General features: G+C 42.0%; 1 protein-coding gene across 3 annotated transcripts in view; it reads right to left on the reverse strand.

Annotated features, from left to right (window-relative positions):
* Nucleotides 1-22,935, reverse strand: part of jcada (junctional cadherin 5 associated a) — a 175,816-nt gene that overhangs the window by 78,053 nt on the left and 74,828 nt on the right. For all 3 annotated transcript variants that reach the window (XM_020530480.2, XM_048618521.1, XM_048618527.1), the window contains one exon: nt 11,864-11,979. The gene's annotated coding sequence lies outside the window, so the exon portion shown is untranslated. The remainder of the gene's footprint in view (nt 1-11,863; nt 11,980-22,935) is intronic.

Raw genomic sequence — 22,935 nt, forward strand, 5'->3', positions numbered from 1 at the left:
GGCCCGAAACGTCAGCCTTTCTGCTCCTATGATGCTGCTTGGCCTGCTGTGTTCATCCAGCTCTGCACTTTGTTGTCACGGATACTCCAGCATCTGCAGTTCCTACTATCTCTAGGCCTATGTCCTCTAAAGGTTTGAGAATGAGAACTGATCTCATTGAAGACATAACATTCTCACATAGTTCATTGGGTATATGCTGGAAGTTTCCCTGGCTAGGCTTTCAACAACCAGGGGACACAGCCTCAGAAAATAGATAGACCATTTAGTATTGAGATGAGGAGACATTTCTTGATTTAGAGATTGGAAACTCTTTGGAATTCTCTATCCTAGAGTGTTGCAGAAGCTCAGTCATCGAGCAGTTTCAAGATCTATGTCAAGGAATATGGAGACCGTGTGGGAAAATGATGCTGATGATCTGTTTGCAGGATCAAGAGGCCTAATGACCTATTGCTGCTCATATTTGCTATTGTTTTGTGTTCTTTTCTTTACCGTTACTAACTACATATTAATTTTCTTATCATCCACAAACTTCTTAAAAACATCCCCCATGGTTAATTGTAAATCATTCATGCACACCATGAAAAGCAAGGAATCAATTACTAAGATTTCTTGAACACTGTCAGTAACAGTGCACCAGTCATAAAAGCATCCCTTTTGCAGGTTCTTATAGCTTCTTCTTCCTCTAAATCTCCCTGCATGCTCCTTCTCATCCACAACTCCTTTTTTCAATGTCCTACTCCCCTCCACTGTTCTTGCAACCTCTTTCTCCCCATTAGTTCCCATCAGGCCTCCTACTACCCTTACCAATGCTTCCCTCACCTCAAACCCGGCAGGTGGAGCTCCTAACAGAAGCAACTTCTGGACCTGGCAAAATGTTTCTCCCCTTCCCCTCAGCCTTGGCAAACTGTGGTGCCTTCCCTGTATTGGAAAAATTGGCCACTTCTTCTGTTGGGAAAAGGTGTCCCACTCCGAGTCCCTACTGTCTTATTTTATTTTTATTTTTATTTCTTTATTTCCACTGTTGTTTGTTGCTGTTGAGTCACAGGCAGTTTCTCCCCCACATTTGCTGCTGATAAGTTCACTAGTGAATCTACCAGCAGCAAACCTGGTAGAGAAACAACCTCAGTTGAAATGAGCAGCTCCTCACCTATTATACCGACAGGTCAAATTTTCTTCAATTCGTTTCCCCCATGATTAATTTTTCCCAGGCGTTTTGGAGTACTTCAGTAGTGAATTTGCCCTTCGTCTCTCTGCATTTTGAGCACTGCTGACCTTTGTTACATTCTTTCGAAGGTTAGTACAATCTTCCTTATGTAAGGAGACCAATACTGTACACAATACGCAGGTGCAGACTGACCAAAGCTGTACACAATTGCAGCAAGACCTTTTTACTCCTGAACTCAAATCCTCTTGCGATAAAGGCCAACATGCCAATGTGCATTCATAATTGCTTGTTACACCTTCCTATTAGTTTTCAGTGACTTATGAAGAAGGATACTTGGGTTCTTCTATACACAATCTCTTATCCTTTAAGAAGTGTTCTGCTTTTCTTCTTTTCTGACCAAAGTGCTTAATTTTTTTATTTTTTCATATTAAATTCCGACTGGCATCTTCTTGCCCAGGCTCATATCCTGTTTAAATCCCCTTGAAGCCTCTTTGCATCTTTCATATAATTCATACTCCCACTTGGTTTGTGTTATCAGCAAAGTTTGAAATATTGCATTTGGTTCCCACATCCAAATCATTGATATACATTGTGAATGCTGGACCTCAAGCACTGATCCAGCCTGTCAACCTGAGGATGAGCCATTTATTCCTACTCTCTGCTTTCTGTCCATTAATCAATGCTCAATCCCACCCAGCAAACTACCGCCAATTCAACATGCTCTAATTTTGCTTACTAATGACATCTACGGGAACATCGTGGAAGCCTTCTGAAAGTCATAGATTCATAGAATCATAGAGTCATACAGCACAGAAACAGATCCTTTGGCCCAACTCATCCATGCCTAAATTTCCTAAAGTTTTGGTTTCCTAAAATAAACTAGCTCCATTTGCCTGCATTTGGTCCATATCCCTCTTAACCTTTCCTATCCATGTACCTGTCCAAATGTCTTTTAAATTTTGTAATTGGCCCCACCTCCATCACTTACTCTGCCAGGTCATTCCATACATGCACTGTCTGTATGAAAAAGTTGTCTCTCAGTTCCCTCTAAAATCTTTCCCCTCTTACCTTAAATCTTCGAGTTCCAGACTCCCTGATTCTGGGGTAAAAGCCTTGGCTACTCACCTTAATTGTGCCCCTCATGACTTTATAAACCTTTATAAGGTCAACCTTCAGCCTTCTGCACTCCAAAGAAAAAAGTCCCAGCCGATCCAACCTCTCCTTATAAATCAAACCCGCCAGTCTTGGTAACGTCCTTGCAAATATTTTTTGCACCCTTTCCGGTTTAAAAACAATCTTCCTATAGCAGGGCATGCAGAATTATATGCAGTACTCCAGATGTGGTCTCACCAATGTCTTGTACAGCTGTAACATGACATCCCAACTCCTGTACTCAATGCTCTGATTAGATGGAAGGAAGATCTTCATGAAGAGTATAATTCTTTTTGCCTCAACACAAGGAGGAGTATTTCCTTCGTATACTCAATGCAATTATAGTTTTCAGCTGGCGACATTAAAACAACAAGCTGGCTTGACACAGACTAATAATAAAGTTTTAGTTGTCCATTAGTATGTGTGTGCAGGACTTAAACAATTACAAGATCTTGTCTTTTAGTCCACATAGCAAATGTTCCCTCCATAACTATGCATTTGGTGATTCAGTAAGTAATGAAGATATTCAATCAGAACATTTCAGCATATGAGATTCTCAACTTCTCAAATGTAGTGAGTTGATTGCAGTATTTATTGTTAAGAAATTTTCTGGTATAAAAATGTCAATGAAAATAGAGTTGACCAAAATCTTTAAGAAAAAGTCAATAATGGAAATCGGGATGAAAAGTCCCATTATTTACCATTTGAACTACCTAAACAGTGTTAAAATGCTCTGCATAATGCCTTAGCTGAAGATGGTAACACTCACAAAATTGCATTGTGATTGCAGTCTCATCACAAATTGGGATATGAGATAAATTGATCCCAGCAATTTTTTAAATATCTGCTGTGGTGCTATGCTGAAATGCCTCACTGACCAAGTTAAAGATAGGTTTGGATTTAAAGAAGAACTTCACAATGAGGGTAAACAACTTTAAAACGTAATATATGAGCTTTTATAAACATTTGAAAAAGGACAATAGGGACAGAAAAAATTATCATAGGAATAAGGAAACGGCAGAAGTATTGAACAAATGTTTTGTGTCTATTTTCATAGAATACACAAGTTTCATTCCAGAAATAGACGGTAATCTAAGTGCTAAAAAGAGTGAGGAAATGAAGGTAATTAATATCAGCAGAGAAAAAATATTTGAGAAATTTATGGAGCTAAATGCTGGCACATTCCCAGGGCCTGTTGGTCTAGGGTTTTAAAAGAACTAGCTGCTGAACTAGTGGATGTACTAGCTATTATTTTCAAAGATGCATTAGATGTGGAAATTGCCCAATTAGATTGGTATCATTTAGGACTAATATGAGATGAAATTTCGTCACTACAAGCACTGTGAATCTTTGGAATTCTTTACTGCAGAGATTTGTGGATGCTCCATCGTTGAATTTATTGAAGGCTGAGACAGACAGATTTTGGTTGTCTTAGGGAATCAAGAGATATGGGAAGTGGGTGGGAAGGTGGAATTGAAGCCATGATCAACCATGATTATAGTGAAAGGCAGTGCAGGCACGATGGGCTACATGGTCAACTCCCGCTCCTTGTGTTAACAGAGACACCAATCACTAAGGATCTTAAATTTAAAGTAATTAGTAGAAAGATTAGAAGGAAGGTGAGGAGAATAATTTTTCACTCAGAGGTCAGTATGTCTCAGTTGGCTGGACAGCTGGTTTAAGTACCAAGTGAAGCCAACACAATGGGTTCAATTCCTGCAGCAGCTGAGGTTTCCATGAAGGACTCCCCTTCGCAACCTCTCCCCTTGCCTGATCATGTTAACCCTCAGGTTAACCCAATACCAGTCATTTCCCTCTGCTGAGAGAGAGTGGCACTATGGAAACTTTTGGTGGGGTCTGAAACTCAATGCCAGAAAAGACAGAAGCCCTGTTTACATTCAACAATACTTGGATATGGACTTGAAGTGCCAAAACATACAGACCAACGAACCAAAGCTCGAAATTGGGATTATAACTCAATCAGAGATAGTAAGAACTGCCGATACTGGAGTCTGAGATAACACAGTGTGGAGCTGGAGGAACACAGCAGGCCAGGCAGCATCAGAGGAACAGGAATGCTGAAATTTCCGGTTGGGACCCTTCCCTTTCCTTTCCTGTTCCTCTGATGCTGCCTGGCCTGCTGTATTCCTCCAGCTTCACACTGTGTCATCTCGAAATTGGGATTAAGCTGGATTGCTTTGTTCAGTTGGCACTAATATGATGGGCTAAATGGCAACCTGCTTCACAATTAATTTTCTACGTTTTCTATTATTTATGGCAGTTGCGCTGTCAGCTGAAATGTGATATAACAACAAAAAAGATTCTCTAAACATACTCTCACTTGAGGGGTGGAAGCATACATATCTAACCTAATTCTTCACATTCCACCATGTTAAAGTGCTAGCTGTGGTTCAGCAGTATTCTTCTCACTTCATCAGTTAAGAGGTTGTAGGCTCTTCCATAATCCATATTTATATTCCTGTGAACAGAATACTATCTTCTCCAAGATGCCAGCTTTACCACAAAACCATGTCCGATCAGAGGAATGTAAAAGATTTTACAGTATTTTTAAACATGAACAGGGAACTTCTCCCTGGTCTTCCAGTCAATCTAGCTTGCAACCAGCATACTGGGGTGGATTATTTGATTATTCTTTCACTGCTGTTGTGGGAATTTGCCGTATGAAGATTGGATATCGTGTCTTCGATACTACAGTAGCGACAACAATTCAAAATTATCTCATCAGCTTATAAGTGCTTTGGGACATCCCCAAATTATTAAACGGACAAAACATCTTACTTTCTTCCCTCTTAGATTATCATATGTCACCAAAACCATGGAACTAGAATACTAGATCTTCAAACAAGGACCTAATACTTACATAGAATTTAAAGCATTTTTTTGCCGACACCTTCTCAAGGCCAATTGTGAAGGAAAAGAAAATGTTGGACTAGTCAGTGACACCCACATCCTATAAAAGAATAGAACAAACAGCCCAATAGCACTACATTGGGCTTCCTTCCATCCTTCTTTATTTAATTACCAAAATATCCTTCTTTTCCCTTCTCCCTCTTGTGTTTGTCTACACCCCCATTAAATGTTTGATGAAAGAAGAAAAAATTTGTTCTGTGGTGAAAGCAAAATACTGCGGTTGCTCAAAATCTTAAATAAAAACAGAACATGTTTGAGTCTCAGCAGGTCTGGCAGCATCTGTGAAAAGAGGAACTGAGTTATTGCTTCGAGTTTAACATGACTCTTCCTCAGACGTCTGAATAGGAGTCATACATACTAGACTCAAAACATTAACTCTGCTCTCTCTTGACAGATGTTGCCAGACCTGCTGAGTTTCTCCAGTGTATTCTGCTTTCATTTATTTAAGTGGCTTTGGCTTGGAAATTTCAGCAATAATCATTATAATGGAAAAACCTATTCAATCCTTTCCTCTTATCTGTTTGCAGCAAACCAATGTATCATTGTTAAGATGTGAATATTAAGATAGGAATAGTAATAGGCCAGTTGGCCCATTGAGTCTGCTGCATCATTCAATGAGATCATGGCTGACCTGACAATCCTCAATTTTCTGCCCTTTTCCCATAACCCTTGCTTCCCTTACTGATTAAAAATCTATCTCAGGTCTTGAATATATTTAATGAACTAGCCTGCAGAAATTTAAAACACTTTGTTTTTAGGAAGCACATATTACCTGGTTGTGCATTTACAAAGTTATTGTGTTTACACATTAACGTTCATTAAACTCACCAAAGGAAATTAAATCTAGTAATTAATGGTAAAAATAATTGTTGAACCATGTGATCATTTTCCATGGTCTCCAATCAACCTCTTTGAACAGGGAGCAAAAGTAAAACCTTATTTATGCAGGTTATGAACTACTTAAGGAGATTTTAAAAGTGTCATATCTTAAATGTCTTCTTACTTTTCTTCCCTGTTTCATTTTCTTTCTGAATCCAGTCTTCCTTTTCCTCTTTTTAGCTTTCTTTGCATATCTATTTTGACATTAAATTTACTCATTCTAATTTACACTTTATCTTAACCCATCCACTGGATGTTTCTCAAATCTTTAAGCTTAATGGTTGTGGAAATGACTATGTTGTTCTACAACACTCAGATGCCTATTTCCTTTCATGCAGAATTATGGATTCACATACAGCAATTTTGTGGGCAAGAAATGATAAAACAAACAAGTCTGATGAAAGGGCATGAGGTGAAAAGCCCCACTTCAGCATTGACTAAACACCAGAACATATTAATTAGGGAATACTACAACTTCTACTATACAGAAAAAGATGAGCACATGGAAATCTGTTTTCATTTGTATCTATCTTGGGATCTTTTCAAATAAATAACTGACTGGAACCCTGGTCTCAGTGAAATAAAGACCCAGCTGTTTATATTTCCTGCATTACAGCTCCACTGGGATGAATGTTTATGTTGAGTCTGTTTTGCTGGAGGCATCCAAAAACACCTGGATACTATCAGTGTTAATTTATACAGAGACAGATTTTACAACACACAAATAGGTCTTCATGCAGCACACGAGCAAGCCTTCCCATGTTATCTCTGTGTGGTCAGTTTAGGTATATCAGGTTGTCAACTGTGCAAAATATGAATTTGGGACTTGCCAGAACTTAACTGTGTCTTGGTACTCCTCTCAAAAACTTTGGATAGAAACTTTTAAGGCAACTCCTTGAATAAGAAGACCGCAGTGCAAATGAAAATTTATTGCAGGGATTGAGGGGGTGGGTTGAACAAAAACCCTCCTGGTGGTCTTTGGCTGGAATCTCTGCCTTCGTCCATGGGGGAAACGAGATCTGCAAAAGGGATAAAAGTTAAGGGATCTCTTCCCACATCTATAAGTGCACAGGTCGGGGTGGGAGAATAATTTTCCTGATCAGGCTTTCTTCATGTCCACCAAAAATGAGGATTATTCACTGTCCAGATATTTTCCAGTCAACCTGTTCCAGTGGTCTGTGGGATTTGAACCCAGGCCTCTTGGCCAGTGGTAGGGACACTTCCACTGCACCACAAGAGTCCCTTATTCACCACCTAAAGTTGCAGTTCCTAAGTAAAGTTAAGTAAACCAGCTGTAAGGTGCTGGGACAGACATCCACTCTCAGAGAATCTAGCTCCTAGTTGAAAATAAAACAAAACAGACAATCTGTAATGAGCTGTAAAAACAATGCAGAACACAGCAGTCCTGATCCCTTCAAGATCACAGAACTGGAGGAAGCATTAAGGGATCTGAAGTGTGACAAAGCAGTGGGATACCACAACATTTGCTTCCGAATCCCTGAAATAACTGAGCCCCTACGTTTGCGCCTTAACAACTCACTTCTATACAAGGATCATCAGCTCAAAATCACTCCTGAAGGTGTGGCGTATGGGAAAAATCTGCCATACCAAAAGCAGAAAATGTTTCACTTTGGCAGCCACCTATTGACTGATACCACCACTTTTTGTTTAAGATCTTGAGGATCTTATCTTATGATACTCATCATTTTTTATGTTGACCAAGCTAATTTCCATAAGGTGCTCAGCATGGCCTTCTGTTCTGGCTCATCATCCACATTGAATGTGACTTCCAAAGAATCTAAAGACAGGCATGTAACTACTGGCCCTTGCAGCTGCCTATGATACAGTGTAGCACACAGGTCAGCTCCTAAAGCTGCTCAGAGTGTTTCCAACCTGGCACAGGGCAGTTATTGAAATACTTCTTTGCCAAAATAAAAATTTACACTCCACCTTGGACATGAGAGAAGAGTATGAGAAGACTGGTTAATAGATTACCACAGGACTCAGTGCTTGCCCCAGTGCTATTCAACATATACACAAGTAACCTGTTAACAATCATGTCTCTCAAATGATGATATACATTATACCAGGCAAGTTTCAAGAAGCTGCTGGCCTCTGATTGGCTGGAAAATCCTGGTGACCCAAAATGCTAATACTGAGGCCCCTGAGAGTGTGAGATACTCTCCTATGCGTTCTAATGTCATGTTTTAATGATGGGGATAGGCGGGCAAACTGAATTATCTTGCCAGCAGGACAGTGTGTTAGTTACTGGTTAACACACACTCACACTCAGAAAAAATGTTGAAAATCTCAGCTGAATTGACTGATCAATCACTTAAACTCAACCAAAAAAGGGGAGATCACTTGACTCTGGAGACTTGTAATTGCTACATAAATAATAAAATATTTATACTTTTATTGCTTAGGAACATAGGAACAGGAGTAGGCCATTCAGCTCGTCGAGTCTGTTCCACTATTCAATGAGATCATCGCTGATTTGTAGCCTAACTCCATTTACCTGGCTTTGGCCCATTTCCCTTACATTTTTGTTAAGCAAAATAACTATCTATCTCTGAATTAACTGATCCAGCATCCACTGTCATTTGTGGAAGAAAATTCTAAACCTTTACAACTCTTCCTGTGTAGAAATGCTTCCTAACATTTCTCCTAAATGGTCTGGCCCTAATTCTCAGACTATGCTACCTAGCTCTAGAATCCCCAACCAGTGTAAACAGTTTATCCATCCTGTCTTTTCCCATTGATATCTCCTTTACTGCTTCTTTGGCAAGCAGTCTTCCCCTGACTCCTTCATTTTTAATCTAAACACATCTTCCCTATCTCCCCTGTGAGAATTCTCAAGGAATCATACTGTCCACAGCAATTTTAAATGCATCTCAATCAGCTCCAACACCCTTTCCACTGCAATAAATAAAACACCTACCCTTTTACCGCCTCTCACCTCATCATCCATGGCTTAAAGTGCTTTTACCATGTACAACAGCAGCTTACATTTACCTCTTTCAATTGATCACTATACTCAGGGTGCAGGCTTCTCTACAGTGGAGTTAAAAAATGTGGATGTAGTTTATTCATTCACAGGATTCAGGCGTTGCTGACTAAGCCAGCATTTATTGCCCAGAGGACAGTTAAAAATCAACTTCATTGTTATGGGTCTGGAGTCACATGTACACCAAACCAAGTAAGGACAGAAGTTTTCTTTCCCTACAGACGTTAGTGAACCAGATGGGTTTTTGCAACAATTAACAGTGCTTTTATGTGGTTGGATTGAGAGAGCTTTTTATTCCATTTCTTTTCAATTGAATTGAAATGTCACCACCTGCCATGTGGAATTCAATACCATGTCCTCAGACAGTAATCCCACTTCTGGATTACTCATCCAGTAACATTATTACTATGCAACTGCCTCCCCTACGTTTTAACGGTGAATTTCCAGGAGCCCTTCATTTTAATTTTCCACCCCACTCTCAGGCTGACATCCCTATTTTCACCCTGCTGCATTGCTCCAGTGAAGCTCAATGCAAGCTTGAGGTTATTACAACCTGCTCTGGGTGAAGTTCCCTGATTTATTATTGTTCCTGATGGGATATCTCACACAGTTAAATTCCCAAGTGGTTTAACCCTTGGTTATTGGTGTCAGTTGGTGTGTTAAGGTTAATTTTAATAGGATCCCCTTCCTTATGGATACTTTTCTCCCAGACTCAAATTAACTTACGGTTCAAAGGAGTCAATGAACTAGGCTTCCTTGAATCAACAAAAAGAGTGAGACTTTTAGTTACTAAACACGACAAGAAATAGTAACGCAACATTCAGCACACAGCTTAGCAATAAGAGGTGAGTCCAAATAGACATAAGTTAAAACAAAGATATATGGATCAATCACTGAATTGTTCACAAAGAGTGATATGATTATTGTAGTGAATGAGCATTGACATTGATAGTTGCACAGTTGATTTTGACATTCTTGGTTTTATGATTTGATTGAAACTCTTTTGTCCTGATTCCTTTAGGCAGCTCTTTACTGGCGAAACTGAGTAAGAATACATTTTTCTTGCTTTACCTGCCATGAACAGGTGTTTAAGTAGCTCTTCTCAGAGCTCGGACCCTCACAGCACACTAGTCCACACACTAGGCTGTCAGGCTACTAAGACACAGACGGTCCAAGGGTGAATATCTCTTTCAACTCCTGGCCCTTTGTATTCTTGAAAGGGGAGAATGCAGTCTGCCAATCTCCAGGGTGCTGTCTTTTTTTTAACCATCGTATTCAAGGTCTGAGATATTTCTAGGAGGTTGTAGTACAACGTCTCCTTTTGAAGCTTGTTTGACATCCCATCAGATGTGACAACGCAGAGTCTCCCTGTCTCTCCGTCTCTCTATCTCTCTAGGCAGCCACTGAATTTACAACTAGTTGTCGTCATAAATTCTTCTCCTGTGCTCCCTCCACCCCACCCGTTCTGCTGCTTTTTTTTAGCATGTGTTGGTCTTCATTTTACTTTTGCTTGCAGACATAACTATTTATCATTCTGCCATCCAAATCATCCTAGACAAATCTTTACCTCTACCACAACTGTCACCTCTACCTTTATAACTTGTTCCATCAAATTTTCTATCAGTTCATCTTGCCCATCCTCCACCCTCTTTGCCAGATGTTTCTTTTAGTTCCCTGGCCCTCTTTCATTTGCACAAAATCTAATACAATTCTGTCTGCTTTCGGTTTTGAGAAAGGTCCTTGACCAGGAATGTTGACTGTTTCTCGCACCACAGATGTTGTTGTGTGTTTTCACCATTTTCTGTTTATGTGAAACATTGATACACTCATTCTGCTGGGCCCAGAAGTTTAGGAATGGAAGCATTTGAAGGTCATTCCAGGGAGTGGGATAACGATAGGAAAATAATAATGGTGAAATCTGAGTACGTTACCATGTGAAACTCACCAAGAGAGGTTGAGAAGCACAGAGGATGCAATGGCTGTGTCAAAAGCGGACACACACACACTTAAATACACACACACACCTAAATATGTATTAGGGGTGAGGGAAATTAGAATTGGGAGGAGAGTAAGAAGGAATCAGAAGGTAAGAGTTAACAGGAACTTTGTCAATTTTAGTTTTTTTCCAAAGCATTGTAAAAAAACATAAAGTTACTTGTTGATTCAAAAAATATGTCTTTGGAATATTCTATAATTTCACAAACTAAGGCTACTTCCATGCTGACCACTTATACTTATGTCTGTGGCCCACATAGTCTACACTGTTAAATCTGTTTCCTGTAGTCCAGTGGCCAGTGCAGTTTCTACTGAATCAGAATTAAAAGTTCGACATGAAAGCTGCTGAAAACGTGTCTGATAACTTTGTGCTTTCCTGTAAATGGAACTGGATAAGTTGGAAGAATTCAATCAGAAGTTGGTTGAAGGATGGCAAAGGAATAACTATATGTAAGTAATGTATGTACATTGTACATACGTACATTGTATGTACACTTAAAGTTTAAGACTTTGTTACATATAAAGCAAAGGGAGCATTTCCTCTGTCTATCTCTTGGCCTCCCAGTATTCATCAGAGTAGAATACAAATCATTCCACTTAGAACCTTAAGGTATGATGGGGTCACTGCTTCTATTGGCCTGTTTATAGTCACCCCTGTGCCATTAATGACATATCTATGCAATCTCCTCCCCATCCCAATCCAAAAAGCTTTTGGGAAGTTACAGCTCACTCACCTGACTGGTAGTTTGGAAGTACACTGTAATCCATGGAATGTAGTTAAGTAGAATTTCAATGTTGGGATTCGGAATATCTTTTCTACATTTTCAAATTGTATGATCTTCAGCCAAGCCTGCAAAACAAGAAGTTATATGTGGTTTCTTGGATCTAAATATTTGTGAAGTAATGTTCTGTTCTGGATTCTCTTCCTTTCTCCCCTGAAGAAACAGACTTAGACAAGGTTGGTGCAGATAGCATCTGTTGCGTTCCTTACCTTCCAGTAATGTGCCAAGCAGCGATCCTTCACATTTTAACATGGATTGTGAATATCAGTGGGTTATTTCTGTGCAGTGAGGATCTCTGAGTGGTGAATGGGACAGGAGAGATTGGGGGAGGGGTAAGGGGCAAAGAAGTGTAAATATTTTGGATACTTTCCACATCTCTTCTTATCTGAGATATTTCAGTGTCAGAATCGTAGATTATTTTTAAATGATCTGTCAGCTCTTTGCAGCCTTTCGGAATATCATCACCAGCTCTGATACCAAAGCATGTGGAAAAATATGTACTGATATCATGTCTATAATAGGGGAAGATTGTCATGTATTGTTGAAGGTCATTTAATAGTTCATTCACTTCAGGTTTAGCTCAGAGTTTCCTGGGCCTAGTAATATCATGAAATAAAGCAATAAAACCTGTCAGAAAATGCTGGAAGCACTCAATGAGTTGGGCAGCATATGTGAAGAATGAAATTTTACTGAATTTTACTCGCAGTTTAGGTTAGTCTGCGAGGTGAGAAGGCTGGCAATATAGTACAGGAAGGTGTCTTCCCACTGCTTAAGGGGAGAAACAGTATTGTTGCAAATCAATGTACTGATAGTATTTATTGATCCTCCAAGTCAAACCAGTATGTGTCATTCGCAAGTTTCATCAGTTGTTCATTTAGGGTGGGCAAGGTGGCTGATGAGCTAGTCCTTTCAGAAACAACAATGGAAAGTGTTGAAGAAACTTAGCGAGTCCAGATTAGGGTTAGAGATGACTTTCACAGCTAGTATTTCTAGAGCTCAATTGAACTATGTAAGTAACCAAGTAAGGATCTATTCCTTCCTCTGCTGACATTGTAAATGGTGCTCTCCCAGTGAGTTACGGTTTGCAGATTTCCTCCTTATTGAGTCCTCCTTGGCCTATGGAGGGCTCCCAGCCCTGCAGTGTCAATGGCCACCCCTCTGGCAGCAGGGCCAAATGGCCTGAGTGAATCCTCCCCCTCACCAGGTCTTGCATATCCAGACATTGTCTGCCTTTGAGGGCATGTGGCTGTCGATGAGTTTTCCTTCTGCCCATGTGCTAACAGTGGTGGGCACCACTGGTATTGGCTGTGATGAGGCTGCTGACCATCTGAATGGGCCAGCGGGCCACTTTCCTTCAAACGGACAGTGAGCGGAATGTGTTCTGCGACCGCACTGCCAAATTAGTGAGTCCACTCCATCCCACATTGGGCTCTGGTGATGGGACTTCTGCTGCTAACATACTATTCAGATTGGTATTTCAGGACAGAATGCGCTGGTGAAAGGTCATCACAGTTACAGCTCAGGAGGAGGCCATTCAGCCTACCATGTCTCTGCTGGCTCTCTGAATGAGCAATTGACTTTCTCCTCCCTCTTTCTCCCCATAGCCCCTCCTCCTCCCCATAGCCCCACACGTTCTTCCATTCCAGATAAACACAGTCTTCACAATGTTTTGATTGAACCTGGTTGCACCACACTCTGAGGATATGCATTCCTAAGCTTAACCATGCACAGGATGAAAAACATTCTTCTCATTTTTTAAATTCATTCATCAGATGTGGACTTCGCTGGCTAGTCCAACATTTATTGCCCAATCCTAATCACCCTGGAAAAGGTGGCGTCGAGCTGCCTTCCTGAACTGTTGCCATTCTTGAGGTGTAGGGACATCCACAGTGCTGTTGGGAAGGGAGCTCCAAGAACTTGAGTCTTTTGCCACTTACTTTAAACCTGTGCCCTCTTGTGTTTGGTCCTGTCAAAGGGGCAACAATTTCTCATTATCTATATCTATACCTCGTTATCCTTCATTAACCCAATTAGAAGGTCAGCTTTGGAAATATCCCCTCACTACTCTCACTGCCAGTAAGTAGATTCTCAGGAGACCTGATTGGTTTTTCTACTGGGTCAAAGGCCTATGCTAAAATCCTGTTCATAAGTTCTGTTCCTGTCTCCACTGATGCTGCAACACCTGCTGATTATCTCCAGATTTTCTGTGGTTTAGATGGCAACGCTTATTTTTCACTGCTCTGTCCAGACCAACATATTTGACTCTACTGCAATTTGTGATTTATCTCCAAGATCGCTTCTGACTCTATTTTTGTATGGTATTAAATCAACATGCGGTTCCTTTCTCTAGGCCTGAAATGACCTACAATAATATGACGAAAATTGGAAAGATATGGCAAAGATGTATCATCACATCTTGGCACAACTGCATTGTAACTGCGTCCCCATGTTCTAATACAAAATCAGATTTATTTTAACACAGAATGTAGGTATCACTGGCGTGGTCAGCATTTGTTTCCCACCCCTAATTACCCATGAGCTGATTGAAATGGCTGAATAAGCCAAAGGATTGTTGAGAGTCAACCACATCGCTGTCGGTCTGGAGTCACATGTATGTTAGACCAGGTAAAGGTGGCAGATTTCCTTCCCTGAAGGACATTAGTGAACAAGATGAGTTTCTACAATAATTGATGAAAGTTTTGTGGTTACCATTACTGAGACTCGCCTTCGGTTTTGTTATTAATTGAATTTAAGGTTGACCAGCTGCCACAGTGGGACTTCAACCCATGTGCCCTGAACATGTGAGTGGGTTCCTGCCTTCCAGGTTCATTGACATCACCGCTGTCTCCCAGATGAAGAATTAAAGTAAACCTGAAATTTATGAGAAAGTGAAACATACTGGTGACCCTCACTTTAAACCACACCCAGCCATCCCTCTCTCTCTAATGAGAGAGCAGTTCTTCTAGGTCTATGGCGACTTTGCCTACTCTAGTCTGATTGTAAAGATGTTGTAACCTCTTGCTTATTTGTTTTGCTAAAATGACCAATTTGTGTGGTGTGTGACTGAGACATGAGTCTACGTGTTGCTCTCAACGCATGTACCTGCAGGAACATGTGAATGCCAAGTCCTGTTCCATTTGCAATGCCTTAACTACCGCTGGCTCTATAGCTGGTGTTTGTTTGGTGTGTAAGGAGTACAGAGCAGGTCAATTTGTGCTCTATAATCTAACTTTAAAAACTCAATGATCCTTCTGTGGTAAATGTCATTTTGCAGTCTGGCCTTCCCCCGCCTTGCCTAATTATAGATGATGTAGATGATTGGAGCAACTTATAACATTCAGAGTAAACTGCGAAATGTGGAGCTATTTAGGAGGATGCACTGAACAGCTGAGCCACTGTTGTTATTTCACTTGCATTCAAATTCCTGTTGAGAACAGCTGCTGTGAAGAAACTGATGTGGAGACTATAAATTGAGTCAGCCCCTGTGTAAGTCAGCCACATGACTGACTGTTGCTCAGAAACTAAAGGAATTAGCAGAAAAAAAATGATAAAATGAAGCCAGCACCACGAGTGTTTGGACATGAGATTGGCAGTTCTCAGTTGGGTTACTGGATAAAATGACTCACCCAGTTTCAGACATTGTGAGAACATACTGCATGTTTTGTCATGTTGACAAAACACGATGGATGAAACAAGCATAACGTGAATTATTTGATTTCCCAATTATAACATCAAGAACTGATGCCGTGGTAGTGTTTGGTATTAGCTCCTTTCTGAGCAAATAGGGAAGTCATGGGGCTGGGTCTGCAGTTGCCCGAAAATGCTTCACTTACATTTTCAAGCCTTGCTGGCAGTAACACAACTGAGGTAGATTTATGTTCTCCAGCCATTTGTTGCCCTCTGCTTGCCTTAAATGTCGACTGCTTGCAACAGTTCCATGGATGTTAGACACCATCTGATTCAGTCAAGAAGGAGTTAATTGTCCGGGAGCAATGACAGGCGAGTGTCAGCTGTTTCTTCAACAATGGGCAAATGAGGAAACTGGCACATTCTCTCCACTTCAGAACTGAAGGAACCCAAGGCCAATAGTCAAACCTTTACTCACATTTGCAGCTGCCGCCAGCAGACTCTACACAAGCCAGTGTGACCTCTCCCTGTCTGAATGATTCAGCTATTTACTGGATAAACTCACTTAGCCTTTTGAGTAACTACTAAAGCTTGTGACATCAACTTCTAACCTCTGCAATAGCAGGAGTTTCAAAGATTCAAAGACAGTGACCCAAGATAGAGCTACTGTGCCAGGATAAATCTTGAGACTGTATTTACTTGCGCATAACTCCAGAGAATTGACTGTCTCTCCGATATTTCACCATATGGCTAGGTTGCATCAAAATCCAGATACCAGAGGTGAAAGCAATGCTCTCTAATTCACTGCTCATTTCTATCAGCCTTAATACAGCTTAAAATTTAAACAAGAGGTGTAGGACAAGTGTTGAGACAACTCCAGACAGTACTTAGCTAATCTTAAACCCCTCCCCACAAAACTCATCCACTATTTTATTTCTTTTTGCACTTTTAAAATTCTATGGAACCATAGAAGTTTACAGTATAAACTGAGGCATCTGTAAAGAGTGCTTTTAGCTCATTATGTTTAGACAAGATTGTTTGCTGGAACAATCCAAGTCTAACCCAATGTTTCATTCTATCATGATCGTTTAATGTTTTACTTTGCTTCAAATATTTATTTAATCAGCTTAAGAGAAACATTGGTGTTTTCCTTAACCACTCCCTGTGCAGAATTAGCCATGCTCTAACAACCCTCTGTGTAAAACAAATTTTACTCAGCTCTTTCCTTGTAATAATGCCATACCAATGGGGTAGATGGTGGCTAGTGGCAAGGTCATTGGACTAATAACCCTGGCCATAATAAAGCTGTAATACACAGCTAATCACCAGCAATAGTAACCATGATACTATTGATTGTTGTAAAAACCCACCTACTTCAGCAATGTCGGAGATAGTAAGAACTGCCGATGATGGAATCAGAGATAACAAGGTGTAGACCTGGATGAACACAGCAGGCCAGGCAGCATCAGAGGAGCAGGTAAGTTGACGCTTCGGTTGGGACCCTTCTTCAGAAATGGGGGAGGGGGAAGGAAGCTCTGAAATAAATAGAGAGAAGAGGGGTGGGGCTGGGGAAGGTAGGTGGGATGATGATAGGTGAGTGCAGGTAGGGAGTGGTGGGGATCGGTCAGTGGTCTCAATGTGGTCTTTACTAGCTTCAAAATCTCCCCACCCCTGGCCTCATCCCATGACCAACCCTCCCTCTCATCCCCACTTCCTTGACCTGACACAACCTGTCCATCTTCTCTCCTACTTATCTGCTCCTCTCACCTCACTGACCAATCCCGAAACGTCAGCTTTCCTGCTCCTCTGATGCTACCTGGCCTGCTGTGTTCCTCCAGCTCCACATTGTGTTATCTCTACTTCACCAACGTATAGTAGGTCGAGCTATCTGGCCCCCTGACCTGGACAGGCCTACATAAGACTTCAGACACACAGAAATGTGGTTGACCCTTAACTGCCCTCTGCAATGGCCTCGCAAGCCATTCAGGTCAGGGCGCATTTAAGGGACAACAAATTCTGGCCTTGCCAGCAATGCCAACATCTTGTGAAAGAATAAAATAAATATTAATAACCATTTGCCATTAGGTCCCAAGTCAAAGAAATAATTTTTCCCTGTTTGCCTGAATAATACTTCATGATTTAAAAAACCTTCATTAAATCTCCACTCAACTTCTCTCCTGCAGTGAAATGAGTCCCATTACTCTCCTTATAACCTTAAGAGTTATCTTGCTGAAAGCTGTACAATGTGATCACTATGATTTTCATGTTCTTTCTATAATGGTGTGTCCAAAACTGTGTCTAATCAATTAACTCTTTACTCTTGCCTCTGTTGAGGAAAACCAAATTCTATTGGCATCCATTAAAACATAGATTTGTCTAAGTTTCCTTTAACGCCCTTAAATTTCCCACTGATATTTGGTGCCTTTCTTCTCCTCTTTGAATTGCAGTTGGGGGGGACAGAGCAGAATCTTCTGCCCTGCTTGGTAGTGAACTTGGAGGCAGCATTAGGGCAGGACAGTGTCATATCTTATCTGCAACACCTTCCTGCCACCAGCAAAATTAATCTCTAAGAGGGAAGGCCCAAGATTGACCTCCCCACCGCTACCAATTGAAGTCCTTAAGTAGCTACATAATCACCAAAGAGCCTCATTCTGCTGTTACTAGTATTAACTCTCACACAGATGGGCCTGTTGCCATGTTGTATGAATGGTAGATAAAACCAGGTAAACAGCTTCAAAAGCAAAGTTGCTGGAAAAGCTCAGCAAGTCTGGCAGCATCTGTGGAGGAGAAAACAGAGTTAACGTTTCGGGTCTGGTGACCCTTCCTGCGAGTCCAGCTTGGCAATTCTGAAGAATGGCTGTTTCCTTGGTCAAAGGCCCTCAGTGCCTGATGAGAGGGACTTGACATTAGAAATAGGAGGCAACTGCTGAGAACCAGCACCCTGCTGCCAGCCATCCTGTATTCCACACCTCACAAGCCCACCTGTGGTCTTCCCTCCCCCAGCTCAACTCCCCATGACTATCCTATTTCCTGTTGAATTACTCTACAATCCTGGACTCTGATACCTGAACAAGCAGGAACAACCACTGCCTTATCAGTAGCACTGCTCCTGGACAAAAGAGTCACTGGCCTGGTCAGCAAAATCTTTGCCAGGCACCTCCTGGAAAGGTCTGCTGGTAGCCTTGCCGTTCACCATTGTCTAATGGGCTTGTGGTTTGGTGGAACTTCTGATAAAGAGCCAACTCAGGTCTCCTGTTGTCTCTCTAACCAGTTGGTGAAACTCCTGATGCCTCAACAAGATTCTGGTCAGGATAAATTCTACAGATATTTTCCTAATCTACTTGTTTAGAGACGTTATGACACAATACTGGGGCAAGTGGGGCTTAAACATGTGACCCCTTGCTCAGGGACAGAGACACTACCACTGCACTACAAGAGGCCCTGGATGAACTCAATTGATCCTAGTATACAGGTGAAGGTTACTGATTTTGAGTAGTCAGTCTGAACTGAACAGAATCATGATTCTAGTTTTTCCTTGAACATTGTTGTTGAACCACACAAGTCTTGTGCACATTATTAGTGCTAGCAGTGATGTAACTTGGCATAATCACTGTACGATCACATTTTCCACTTTGTTCAGCTGTAATGCATCAGCACAGATTGACTTAACATTAATTAGGCCAATTATTAGGAGGCTCACTGGGCTGAAAAAACACAGACCAAGATTTTCCCTTCATTTTAAATATATTAAATCCATTTTGCAGAATTTCATTATGTTTTTTAGAGGAATAAGGAGCTGCTGTCAATTTTGGAACTGCACAATCCTTCAATCCATGACGCACTTTACTGTTTTGAAATAAAAGTCTTGATAAATATAGGAGTATTGAAGTAGCTACCAAATATTGCAACAGTGCTTTGCATGCTCAGTTTGAATAAACATCAAGAAATTTAACATAAGTTGAAATTACATGCAATTCTCAGTTGCTTCCCTGCCTGGAAAATGGCATGGGAATTTCTGATGAAGGGTCTAGGCCCGAAACGTCAGCCTTCCTGCTCCTATGATGCTGCTTGGCCTGCTGTGTTCATCCAGCCAGCCCTACACCTTGTTATCTCATGGGAATTGTCTGCTTGGTTTTGAATGAGGCCTAGGAATTAAAATACAGTGGATCCCATATTGGAAGCAATGGGTGAATCTTAATTTAATCCCCTGCCCGCCTGCAAAAAAACTAGTTTTGACTTAAAATGATATTTTACATTTCCTGTCCTTATTACACTGTAGATCCTTTGATTTAGTAGGGGTAGTGGCACAGGAGATGTACTTCTACATTATACACATATAGAGAGACATAGACACAGAAGAACACAAAATAATTGCCTCCTGCACCCTGACTGCTTTTCTTGAACTTTCCTGAGGGCTGCTTTTTGACTTTAGGGGGGCTACCTTTTGGTTTTCAGTGGCTCCTTTGTCATTTTCACTAACTCATTGATAGGTGATGCAGCTATGTTGTAACATCACCTTCTGTACTTGTGTTGATATGGATGGTATTTGGACTCTCGTGGATGCAGAATTAGAAGAATTCATCAATATCCTCAATAATTATCAACCATAACATCTAAAGACCCAACACATGAAGAAAACACTATTATCTTATACACCACAGTGTTTAAATTAGCGCATGACAACAGACATAAAATACATATTCCCATACACAAAACAACATGACCCTGAACCCATCTTCCAAAGACTACTGAAACCATAAAAACAGAAAGAACTGTGGATGCTCAAAATCAGAAACAAAAACAGAAATTGCTTAGTTCTGAGGAAGAGGCACTGCACCTGAAACGTTAACTCTGATTTTTCTCCACAGATGCTGCCAGACCTGCTGAGTTTTTCTAGCAATTTCTGTTTTTGTTACTACTGAGATCATAGCTGATATATTTCCATTGCAAATGCACAAAGCTGGAAGATTTAGCAAAGTAGCTACTTTTTTTTTAACTGTATCTCCAACCTCAATGTTGGATTTAAATGTAACAATCGACATAGTGTTCATCACAACAGCTTCCGCTGCATTTTCATCGTATTGTAGTTCTGGGATATACACAGCCTTAAGTTCAAGATTCTACATTCATTTGCAAGGAATCTATTACCCTCAGTGGTTTCTGGTTTTCTGGCCCTTTGCTGACAGGTTTAAAATGGCTCTGCCTGCTTTGTAGCCTCTCTCTTGGCCTACTTTTAGTTTCCTTCCCCTGCCTTGCAGCTTCCATCTCTCTGTGCAGCCTGTCTCTCTTCCTGCCCTTGCAGCCTCCCTTCTTCCGAAAATTACAAATGCCCCCTTCCCAATCTTGCAACTTTACTTTCTCTTAATGTCTCCTGTGGCCTCTCTCACTTCAACCCTCTCAGGTCATTTCTTTACCCCTGCAATCTCTTTCATCACCCACTCCCACTGTAACCCCTTTATTCCCTCCAACCTACTTTCAGCCTCTTTCTTCTCCCCAGCAGATGTCACTGTTACCCCCATGACCAATGTTTTTTCGTCCAATGGCAGAAAGCTTCCCCACCTTCCCTGACCCAAAATAGTTCACTTACTTGCTTTTCTTCTCTTTGTTACTCATCATTCTTGCTTGCTCCACCAACCGCAGGCTGTTTCTCCTCCGTTTTTGCAGCTGACAGTGAACATATCAGCAACAGGCAGGGGCAGAAAAAGCCTGTGATTGGAGGAGCATCTCCTTACCAATTCTGCCCATTCTGCTTTATGAAGCAGGAGACAACTTTTCGCAAATTGGTCAGCCACATGATTGAATTTTCCAAGGTATTCCAGGGAGTTTTGGGCTAAATTTGTTTCCGGTCCTGTGCATTTTGAACAATGGTATGCACAGACACATACATACTTGGACTTCCCTGCATTAATAATATTTCATATCAATATCCTGTCAGTGCTAGTACTGAAATTTGTATATTGTTAACAGGCTTCTATCATCAGCAAAGCTTTTTGTTTTGCACTCATCAGGATAATTTGCAAGAATACTAATTCAAGGGGACAACCAATACTTATGCTACACAAGAAGAGAGTGATGATTGGTTGGCAAGTGGATTCTGATTGATAGAAGTGTTGCCATGGAGAATACACAAAATTAATGGTGATTGTTAGTTAACTGTCAGGCTTTGTTTAAGCTTTAAAAGAGGCAGGTTAAGTTTTATTTGTCTGGACATTGTCTTCAGAAATGAACCAACAAATGGACATCACTTATTTCATTGAGTAGAAGCAGATACATATTCCTTCTGTCTGAAAAGAACAGGGTCCTGTGCACTAATATATGTGGTTTCCAGTATGAGATGCCAGCGACCAGAATCTCAGTGCGGAGCGCGGTGACCAGGAGCTAGGTGCAAAGCGCGGTGACCAGGGGCTAGGTGTGGAGCATGGTGACCAGGAACTCAGTACGAAGCACAGTGACCAGGGGCTCAGTGCGGAGCGCGGTGACCAGGGGCTCAGTGCGGAGTGGAGTTGACCAGGAGCTCGGTGACCAGGGGCTCAATGCGGAGTGAGGTGAGCAGGGGCTCAGTGCAGAGCAAGGTGACCAGGAGCTAGGTGCGAAGCGTGGTGACCAGGGACTCGATGCAGACAGCGGTGATCAGGGGCTCAGTGAGGAGCGCGGTGACCAGGGGCTAGGTGCGAAGCAGGGTGACCAGGGGCTCAGTGCAGAGCATGGTGACCAGGGGCTCGATGCAGACCGCGGTGATCAGGGGCTCAGTGAGGAGCGTGGTGACCAGGGGCTCAGTGCAAAGTGCGGTGACCAGGGGCTAGGTGTGAAGCGTGGTGACCAGGAGCTCGGTGCGAAGCGCGGTGACCAGGGGCTAGGTGCGGAGCGCGGTGACCAGGGGCTAGGTGCGGAGCGAGGTGACCAGGGGCTCAGTGCGGAGCGAGGTGACCAGGGGCTCGGTGACCAGGAGCTCGGTGTGGAGCGAGGTGACCAGGAGCTCGGTGACCAGGGGCTCGATGTGGAGCGAGGTGACCAGGAGCTCGGTGACCAGGGGCTTGATGTGGAGTGAGGTGACCAGGAGCTCGGTGACCAGGGGCTAGGTGCGGAGCGAGGTGACCAGGAGCTCGATGCGAAGCGAGGTGACCAGGTGCTCGGTATGGAGCGTGACAGGGCTTGGTAACCAGGGGCTCGACGTGGCGTGAGGTGACCAGGAGCTCGGTGACCAGGGGCTCGATGCGGAGCGCGGTGAGCAGGGGCTCGGTGCAGAGCTTGGTGACCAGGGGCTCGATGCAGACCACGGTGACCAGGGGATCGGTGCAGAGCGAGGTGACCAGGAGCTCGGTGACCAGGAGCTCGGTGCGAAGCGCGGTGACCAGGAGCTCGGTGCAGAGTGTGGTGACCAGGAGCTCGGTGTGGAG

The sequence above is a fragment of the Rhincodon typus genome, chromosome 2 (assembly GCF_021869965.1).
Source record: "Rhincodon typus isolate 14 chromosome 2, sRhiTyp1.1, whole genome shotgun sequence".
Lineage (NCBI taxonomy): Eukaryota > Metazoa > Chordata > Chondrichthyes > Orectolobiformes > Rhincodontidae > Rhincodon > Rhincodon typus.